The sequence below is a fragment of the Acyrthosiphon pisum genome, unplaced genomic scaffold (assembly GCF_005508785.2).
Source record: "Acyrthosiphon pisum isolate AL4f unplaced genomic scaffold, pea_aphid_22Mar2018_4r6ur Scaffold_21839;HRSCAF=25022, whole genome shotgun sequence".
Classification (NCBI taxonomy): Eukaryota; Metazoa; Arthropoda; class Insecta; order Hemiptera; family Aphididae; genus Acyrthosiphon; species Acyrthosiphon pisum.
In genome coordinates this window covers 38955-48004 of record NW_021771347.1, presented here as the reverse complement: position 1 = coordinate 48004, position 9050 = coordinate 38955, and positions in this window count along the sequence as shown.

The following is a 9050-nucleotide window of genomic DNA, read 5'->3' as shown; positions in this document are numbered from 1 at the left end:
ATCTGTAAAATTATGATTTTCTATCCACCCACCTGTAATTTAATATACAAAATAAAATGTAATTTAAAATACTAATTTATATGACGTAATAATCTAATATTTATATGTTATTATTTACCAACAGCATGTACAATATGAATAGGCTGTGTTCTCGGGAAAGGAACCTTACAAACAGGACAACACCGTATCCGTTCTGCACATCCGTCACAGCACCACCCATGGCCACATGGAAGAAAAATGTTTTCCGCTCCAACCTCATCGTGATTTTCTAAACAAACAAAACATCTGTCGAGGTCTTCATCTACACAATAAAAAAAAAAAGTAGATTTTTGCTATAATGATTATAATTGAAAAAGTTGTTTTAACTAACAAAATTATTTATTATAGGTACCTTCAACTGGTGGAACAGCAACATGAACCGGTGTGGTATTTACCATGAATAAAGCTGGTACCCCTATTGAATAGAATAGAATTTTTTATTTTTTGTATATTAATTATATTATATATAATTACCATTTGTTAATAACAATTGATTTTCATCTACATCGGGTTGTCCGTGATCGTCATATACTGGTTCAACAACATTTTCCACTTCCTCTACTAATAAATCAAATTAAAATACTCTCTTCATTATGAAATACTTATCTAACTATTTTTTTAATATTTAGATTCACCTATTGCTGGATTATTTACTCCTCGGCCTCTGGCCTGTGTACGTCCAATTGGTCTTCCTCTTCTCCGTGGAATCCTGTTATTCGGGACTGGACCAATGACTTGCATATTACCACGACCACGGCCTCTAACCCTACGAGGTAGTAGTGGTGGTGGGAGTGGTAGGGGTTCCAAAATAATGGCACCTACTTGTTGGTTGATATCTAGATTATAAGGTAAATATAATTTTAGTTGGCTGTAAAAACAGAACTTATTTTCAAGTTTACTATTCGAAATGGGGCCTATTTGATCATTTAAATAGTTATTTGATGAGTATGCTACTTTTCGAAGGTAGGCCATAGTGTCGTACCGTCCATTTTCTACAAGCCGTAATGCATCGGCCAAGATATTGTTGTTAGTATCCCTAGAAGTAATAATTGATCTCCTTACCTAGAACAGTATGACGTTTCAATAAGTTTTACAATTTATTGTATACAATATGTACTGACTGTACTGACAGCTTGTATTAAAGAATAATAATTTTTAGGTAGGTAAATTAAATTCATTACTTGTTGACCATTAATTATTTGACGAGTTTCCCTTCGTACTCGATTTTCTACAGAACGCAATCTATCTATAATAATTAAATTATGTATGTAATTGTGGTTAATATACCTATAATTCAAGTTTCAATAAGTTACTGAATTAATGAAAAAAAAAAATTACCCCAAAAAGTCCAAACCGGTGGATGTTGGCCAATAGAGATTTTCAACATGCTGTGAAAACTCTCTATAAAATTATTGGTCCGAATATTTAGACCAAAAACAGAAAATCCATCTGGATGAATAATATTCAACCAGAAATTTTGAATGTATTCAAAAAAATCCTCAAGATGTACAGATACATCCATACTTCTTGCTAATTCTTGAATAGCCACGAAACCTCCAAGAATGTGGAAATCATTTGGAAGGTCTGGACATATATCAGATGGCAAATGAGCTAATGCTATAACCTGTGGGAATAAATATTTATGTACTTTATTTTCCAGATTTTAGTTAACAATTTAAATTACCATTCTAATTATAGTAGCAATATTATGATTATTGCGTACTAATTGAACCATGTTATGATTGTGGATAAACCGTACAATACTCTGTAATCAAGTAAATTAATATATTTAAAGTATAAAAGTACACAATAGTAGAAATAATTTTAATCATGAAGTTAAATTTGAAATGTAATTTTACAGGATATAGTATACAGACCTGGGAAAAATGAAACCAACAACCGATTAGTCTGCATTCAGGTAAAACTCTCCTTACTGCATTACGCATTGCGGTTTCAAAGTCTGTAATAATTTGTACATTTTCCCAATCAAAAATATTGAATGGCAAATCTCTTCTCAAAAATTGCCACAACCGAATGTATACATTTTCTGTTCTGCGGTTTAAAATGGCATACAATACAGGAACAGACTATAAGACAGTATGAATGTATGAAGTATGATATAATTAATAATATATATTATTATAATAATATTCAGCTACTAAACATAATAATATTTACAATGTTGTCTAATATCACATGAATAGTGACAAACTGCTCCATATCAACTGGGTAACGAGGAAGAACACTAAATGTCCCATCTACTGCCACAACTCGAGCTTGGCGAAAATAGGGTGCATAGTGGTTAAGGAATGCCACATTAGCAAATACTAAACCACCAAACACAACTTCATTATTATCAAGATATTCAAGATTGCCCTGATAGAATGGGACATTGTTAATGTCATCTAATACATTTAAGAGGCGTCCTTGCCATCTTAAAGACATAATAGTCTCTCCCAAAGCCCTCAAAGTGTTTGGTACTTCTGGACTAAATCTACGCTGAACATGACGTATTGCTCTAAGGGCATGTTCCCTTGACACCTCTATTGCTGCATTGGGATATCTGAAAACAATGTAATTAAATTTTAATATAACTACAATTACACAACATTTTGTAGTAATATATTTAATTACCTTCTAGAGACATCTTCATAAATTGCTCTTGCTGGTATACCCTCATTAGAAGCTCTGAGTCTTAATGCTGCTAAAAATTGGCCAATCTCAATATCATTACCTGGCCCATGATTATGTGGCTGGTACATAACAATTGGAAATAATGACATGGATGCAGTCGATCCACAACCTCGTTCATATCTTGAACATCTTAACTGCCTACAACCATAATATTTTTGTTTATAATTTTATTATATTTATTATTTATTATTTTATTTATATTAACCTTCGATTGGTAGATACATGATTTTGAACATAGGTGTAATCTTGTGGATCTGCATATATTAAATTGCCTCTCATACCTGGAACTCTTCTAGATTGCAAATTATCATTAACATTTCCCAAAAGATGAGGAATGTTAATCATAATTGGAGATCGAGATCTAGAACGCGATGTTGGATCATTTTGTGAATCTAAATTAATTAAATTAATACAATTTAACAAATATTTTTAATACCAAAAATGTTATTTTATTTAAATATTTATTGCTGTAAAATTGTCCGTTTTTTGTTTCTAAAATACATGTAAATTTGAAAACAATTTAAGTGCTTACAATTTAAATCCGACTATTTATCTATAATTTTATATAATTTAAACTAAAAAAAGGTGGGCAAGTGGGTGTCGCTCTGCTGCACAGAAGGTTACAAGTGGGTCACTGTAATGACCAGGGCTAGGATTTGTATGCAATAAAAAATGGTAAAATATGCATTTTATCGAGCATTTTATTTACCAAAATATGCAAAAATATGCATTTAAATTTGATAAACACAAAAATATAGTTACAAAAAAATATTTATTTGTTGAAATGCATCAGTGATTGGCTGTTTGTCTTAATATAATATAATTGAGAAAAAAAAGGTGGGCAAGTGGGTGTCGCTCTGCTGTACAGTAGGTTACAAGTGGGTCACTGTATAATGGATGGTATTAAATTTGAATTCAATGATATAATATCATTGTATAAGAAAAACGATTCTGAGAGGAGACGGTATCTCAGTCTATGTATAAGACATATTATATACATATATATGGTATTAAACAAAAAATTGACCAATAATAGGTACCTATAATAAATTCCAAATTAATCATTTCACAATATCCATTAGATACTTATAACGCGTTATACATCAACAAAAACCATTTGACTATCATAGATATATAATAGTACACTTTAGAAGTTTCAAGTACCCACGAATAATATTATTCAATCACAACAAAATAACTAAAATAGTTATTCTAGGTTTTTTAATATGTAATTTTGTCCAAATTTGAATTTAAAATGTCTGTAAAAAATAAGTGTGTTCATATATTTTTTTAGATTTTTTGGTTATAGTATGAACTATTTATGAGAACCTTTGTGTTGAATTTGTAATCCTTAGCTATAAAAACTGAACATTTTATAATTTATTAATTACAATGATTGATAATTTTCGAGATTTTGATAAATTTTGTCAAAATTTGATCTTTAAATGCTTATAAAAAAAAACTGTGCCTATGTATTTTTAATATTTTTCAACTGCTATTGTAACAATATATCAGGAGCCTTGTATTAAATTTTTACACTTTTTGGCCCAACAGATAAAACTTTATTGATATTCATAGAAAAAAAAACTAAAAAAAATTGAAAGCTGTAAATGTCCATAAACAGCTCAAAAAGAGTCAAAATATTTTCAAAATTGTATGGTGTATAGGAAATGCTAATTTAAACTTTCAGTGAAATTTTCATGTATCTACAGTTGTTCGTTTTTGAATTGCAACAAAATAAAGAAATCGCTACATGAGTAATCGAGTGAATATCCAATGTTGTAAAAATTTTAATTTCAAACGCTCATAAAAATTTAATTTGACTGTCCGGTAGAGATTTTTTTATTGATAAAGGTAGATAATCTTATAAGGAATCTTGTGTTTTATTTTCAAATCTTAGATTTAAAAAGAAAAATTTTTACGAATTTTTAACTCAAAATAATTTGCTAATTTTCGTGATTTTTCCATATTTTGTCAATTTTTGAACTTTAAATGCTTATAAAAAAAAATTGTGACTAAGGATTTTTAATATTTTTCATCTGCCTTTGAAACAACATATTAGGAGCCTTCTATTAAATTTTCAAGCTTTCGCAACCAATAAATAAAATTTTATTGATATTTTTAGAAAAAAAACTAAAAAAAAAAGGAAAATGAAAATGTCCCTAAACAGTTCAAAATAAATCAAACAGTGTATAAAATGCAAATATAAACAACCAGTGAAAATTTCATGTATATACGTTCATTTGTTTTAGAGTTACACCAATAACCAAAATCGATTTTTTGGAAAACCAATTTTGCGTAAAAATTCCCGTTTTTCCTTAATTTTTATGTTGTTTTTCCCGGCGCTTGTGAAAACTACTGGGAAATTTATACTTTTGACCCCCCAAAGTACCAACTAGATTCACTTTCCTACCAGAAAAGCTACTGATGAAGAAAATCCAAGCACTTTTACTGTCCTAAAACGTGATGACAGACACAAAAATATAAATAAAAATATAAAAAAAAACATACATCATTGTAAAACCAATACATTCATCGCTCCGCTCAGAATCTAAAAATAATTTAGAAATAAAATTTATAATTCACATTCACTACGTGTGTTACATGCTACGACCACATATTTTTTCAAATTTTCGAAAATGAATGTCAAACTATTCAATCTTTTATCGCATACTTATTGCACCATAAGATTGTATTTATAAAAATAAAATGTTTGTTTGACAAAAAAACCAAGTTTTATGAAATATACAATAAAACATGCATTTTTCGCGTTTTTATAATCGAGATATGCAATAATATTCATTTTATTCGATATACCTATGCAATAATATGCATTTCATCCGAAATAGGTATGCAAAAACATGCAAAATAAAAATACCACCATTTATCTCATCATGAGGTAATTCGTGGACATTACTGACAAAATCAATAATCAGAAGTCGCAAAAAAAACATGCTGTTGCATATAAATCCTAGCCCTGGTAATGACTAATGGATGGTGTTAAATTAGAGTTCAATGATATCATATTATTGTATACGAAAAACGATTCGGAGCGGAGACGGTTTGTCAGCATACGATATAAGATATTACCAAGTAATATATTTGATGATATTATTGTGAACAAAGTAATTTATATATAACCTATTTAAGTGGAACCTTGCTTTAAATGTTCAATCCTTAGCTATAAAGGTTGAACAATTTATACATTTTTAACTACAAAATAATTATTACATTTTGTCCAAATTCGAACTTTAAATGCTTATAAAAAAAAAAATTATGCCTCTGTATTTTTAATATTTTTCAACGGCTATTGTAACAATTTATCAGGGGCCTTGCATTAAATTTTCACAATTTTTTACCCAACAATTATTATAAAAATAATTTGCTTAGTGTTTGAAAGATTACTAAATCTGTGTTGATGGGACCCATGGTTTAAGCATTAAACAGCTAGGTACGCTTTTATAACAAAAATACAAATTATTAAACCTAATTATAACATTTGTTTTATATTTTCACTTGAAATATTCTCAATGAATTGTGTATTTTTAAATTATGATATTCTATTTTTTTCAAATTGTGTATTATTAAATTTATCAACTATTAATGTATTTAACTATTTTATTTATAATAAAATATAATATAATTTATAATGAAAATGATGTCATCGTTTTATCAATGTATCACATTTTGATAGCTGCAAAAAAGGTGGCTAAATGTAGGCAATATTGTTATAGGTACGGACACAAACAATTTTTTCCTGCGAAGATCCATTCGTCAATATAGTAGGAGCCTTTTATTCAATTTTCAATCTTTTTTACCCAGCAAATAAAGTTTTATTGACATTCATAGAAAAAAAAAACTTATAAAATTGGAAACTGAAAATGTTTCTAAGCAGTTGAAAACAAATCAAAATATTTTGAAAATTATGTCGAGTATAGAAAATGCAAGTATAAACAATCAGTAATATGTCATGTATATATGTTAGTACGTTACACTAAAAAGAGTTAGGTACCCTATAAAAACCAAGATCGATTTTATAGAAAATCGATTTTGGGTAAAAATTCCTGTTTTTCCTTAATTTTTATGTTGTTTTTCCCGGTGCTTTTGAAAATTATTGGGAATTTTAAATTTTGAACTCCCGAATGCACCAACTAGATTCACTTTCCCATCGAAAAAGATACTGTTGAAGAAAATCGAAGCAGTTTTACTGCCCAAAACCGTGATGGCACAAAATTTAAAATTAAAAAAAAAAGACATATAATTATAATCAATAGGTACATTCATCGCTCCGCTCAGAATCTAAAATATATTTATATAATAATAGTCTTACCTGTCATATTGAAAAATGTAAAAACTTTTTTTAAAAGACCAAAAATGTACAAGAGAATAAGAATTGCAGTTCAAATAGTTTAATCAAGGAAGAATCTAATGTAATGACTAACGGATTGACTAATGGATTAATGATTGATTTTAATATTATTATTTAAAGTTATTATCAGATTACTAGGAATATGTTTGAAACACACTATAACATCCAAAAAGACTGCAATCTTAAGTTTGTATGCTGGTATAGTAATTATACCTACCTATATCTACAAAGTTTCTGGATATAGAAAATTGAAAATTATAAAATGCAATATTAGAACTACCTATTACATAACCATTTCTATAATAATATACTTTATAATTCGGAATAAATTGAATCAAAATATTATTATTTTTCAAGCTAGACAAGATCTAGTGCACTAGCTTCTTCCCGATTTTGGACTAGATGACCATTATTATATATTGATGGTATGGTATAGTTATTACTTATTAGGTACTTATTTTTCATTTGATTTTAGATTCTGGGCAGAGAGATGAATATTGTATTGATTTAACAATGGTTTTTTTTTTTTGTGTCCATCATCCTCTTTTAGAACAATAAAAATAAACAGTAAAAGTAAAAGTAAAAATTTTTTGATAGTTCACAGGGAAAAAGAAAATAAAAATTAATAAAAAAAGAATTTTTACGCAAAATCGGGTTTCGACAACAATTATCAAATTTAAAATTTAAAAATTATTTTGTACCTAGTTAAAAATATTTATAGAATGTCCAATTTTTATAACTGTTACTTATAACTTATAAGTTATAACATATTACAAGGTTGGACGTAAGTAGGTTATTCTGTAACCAAAAAATATAAAAACAGTTTTTTTAGATATAGGTACCTAGTTATTTTATGTTCAAATTTGGAGGAAATTACATATTAAATAACCAAGAATAATGATTTTAGTTATTTCATTGTAATTTTATATAATAACAATATAAATATATAATATAAAATATTCACGCTGACAAACCGTCACCGCTCAGAATCGTTTTTCGTATACAATAATATTATATCATTGAACTTGTAACCTAATTTTTTTTTTGTATTTTAAAAATAATATTCGTGGGTAGGTACTTGAAAGTATTATACTTTATACACACAAAATAGACACAATGACATTTTCAAATGCAATTAATTGGTTAAACTGTAGTACTAATAAGAAATAACTAATGCCTAATAGTAACATAAATTACTTTATTCACAATTCACAAATATATCATCTAATCTAATAGGTATATAAAAATCAGTAACGGCTTGACCGATTTTAATGACATATTTTTTGTATATTTGGTTGGTATGAGAATAGGTCGTAAGGTATTTTTCACCCTCGTACCACCTGCACCTGGGGAGGTGCTCAAACGGGAATTTTGAGATGTATGATGGAAAATGTTGTTTATAGATGGTTGCTTTTGGTTATAGGAGAAATAATTAGTAGAAGCATGCATCATTGCATCAAATAAATTTTTTGCACATTGCCTATTTGATATGCTGTTGCATATTGTCCGCGATCCGACATAGTCGGATTACCTACCAGGGAGGCTGAGTTATACCTAAAAGGAGTTTAATAATTCCAGTTCTTTACGGGTAACGAAGATCGCGTGGGAACAGCTAGTATACCTACTATAGTACTAGTACCTATATTACTATAATATGAAATATGAATTAATATAATATAGGCCTACCAGTGCCCAGTGGCGTAATTACGGAGGGGGTATTCGGGTGTCGTATCCCCCCCATAACTTTTTAAACTGGTGAACCATAGTTGAGCAGGTTTTTATTTAACTATAAATATTATTATTAATTATAGATACTAATATATAGGTAGTATATTTTATAATCAACATAAAAACCCGAATCCTCTACTATGGTAGCTGTAGTTTGCAGATTAGATCGCAGTCTATTTTTGTGAATTATTTTTCGGATACCTGTATACGAAAAATAATG